General features: G+C 39.6%; 1 protein-coding gene across 2 annotated transcripts in view; it reads left to right on the top strand.

The window, feature by feature from the left end:
* The window catches only part of METAP1 (methionyl aminopeptidase 1), a 70,474-nt gene that overhangs the window by 64,103 nt on the left and 4,400 nt on the right, over nt 1–1,971 (top strand). The window lies entirely within an intron of this gene.

The raw sequence follows: 1,971 nt of genomic DNA, 5'->3' as shown, positions 1-1,971 counted from the left end.
GAGAGAGGGAACACAAGCAGGGGGAGTGGGAGAGGAAGAAGCAGGCTCATAGTGGAGGAGCCCGATGTGGGGCTCGATCCCATAACAGCGGGATCACGTCCTGAGCCGAAGGCAGACACTTAACCGCTGTGCCACCCAGGCGCCCCCATAATTCTGTTTTCTAAAATGAAACCCAGTGCCTTTATTTTGGAAATACCATATTGATTTGATATTTGGGAGGTATAAAAAATGTGAAATTATAACACACCCCAGGAAATTTAAAATATCATTACTTCATTGGACTAAAGACCAAAATGAAGTTGGAAGGACTAAAACAGTTGAAGTATAAATAGGAATCTTTTATTGTTATTATTTTTGCCATCATTATTACTGAAGTATGATTGACATACAATGCTGTATTAGCTTCAGGTGTCCAGTAACCGTACTGATTGGACAGTACTGTATATTACTCAGTGCTCTCATCATGATAAGTGTAGTCACCGTCAGTCACCATACAGCATTACAGTATTACTGACTACATGCCCCATGCTGTACTTTTCATCTCTGTGATTTACGTATTTTATAACTGGAAGTTTGTACTTCTGATTCCCGTTATCTATTTCACACACACACACACGCGCGCGCGCATGCGTGCCCCACCATGCATCTCCCCTCTGGCAACCACCAGTTTGTCCTCTGTATTTAAGAGTCTGCTTGATTGATTATTCATTTGTTTTGTTTCTTAGGTTTCACATATAAGTGAAATCATAGGGGTTTTTTCTCTGTTTATTTCACCTAGCATAATACCCTCTAGGTCTGTCCATGTTGTGGCAGATGGCACAATCTCATCCTTTTTTATGGCCAAGTAGTATTCCATTGTGTATGTATGCCAGACCTTCTCATCCATTCATCTGTCGGTGGACACTAGAGTTGCCTTCATATCTTGGCTACATGCTGCAGAAACGTAGGGGGGTATATGTGTTTTTGAATTAGTGTTTTTGTTTCTTTTTGTAAATACCTAGTAGTGGAATTACTGGATTGTGTGGTAATTCTGTTTTTAATTTTTTGAGGAGCCTCCACACTGTTTTTCACAGAGGCTGCTCCAGTTTGCATTCCCACCAGCAGTCCATAAGGATTCCCTTTTGCCTATTTCCTCACCAACATGTGTTACTCTCTTTTTGATTTTAGCCATTCTGACAGGTGTGAGGTGTTTTCTCTTGTAGTTTTGATTTGCATTTCCCTGATTATTAGTGATTTGAGCATCTTTCCATGTGTCTTTTGGCTGTTTGTATTTCTTCTTTGGAAAAATGTCTATTCATGTCTTCTGCCCATTTTTAATTGGATTATTTGTGCGGGTTTTGTGTTTGGTTTTTTGGTTTTGGGTTTTTTTTTTTTTGGTGTTGAGGTATATAAATTCTTGATGTATTTTGAATATCAACCTCTTATTGGATATATCATTTGCAAATATCTTCTCCCATTCAGTAGGTTACTTTTCTGTTTTGTTGATGGTGTTTTTTGCTATGTAAAAGTTTTTTATTTTGGTGTAGCCCCAATAGTTTATTTATTTATTTAATCTGTTTATTTTGGGGGTGGCAGGGAGAGGAGCAGAGGGAGAAAGAGAATCTCAAGCAGACTATACATTCGGCACGGAGTCCTTGGCGGGGCCCAGTCTCACGACCTTGAGATCATGACCTGAGCCAAAACCAGGAGTCGGATGCTTAGCCAACTGAGTCACCCAGGGACCCCTAGTAGTTTTTTCTTTTTTTTGCTTTTGTTTCCTTTGCCTAAAGAGACAGATTCATAAATATGTTGACGAGGCTGATGTCTAAGATTACTGCCTGTGTTTTCTTTAAGGAGTTCCATGGTTTCAGGTCTTACATTCAAGTCTTTAATTCACTTTTAGTTTATTTCTGTGTGTGGTGTCCAGAACATGGCCCAGTTTCATTCTTTTGCATGTAGCTGGCCACCATTTGTAAGTAGGAGTCTTAATAG

The sequence above is a fragment of the Ailuropoda melanoleuca genome, chromosome 11 (genome assembly GCF_002007445.2).
Source record: "Ailuropoda melanoleuca isolate Jingjing chromosome 11, ASM200744v2, whole genome shotgun sequence".
Taxonomy (NCBI): domain Eukaryota; kingdom Metazoa; phylum Chordata; class Mammalia; order Carnivora; family Ursidae; genus Ailuropoda; species Ailuropoda melanoleuca.
The sequence above is the reverse complement of the archived record's forward strand: the minus strand, read 5'-3'. Positions and strand labels throughout refer to the sequence as shown.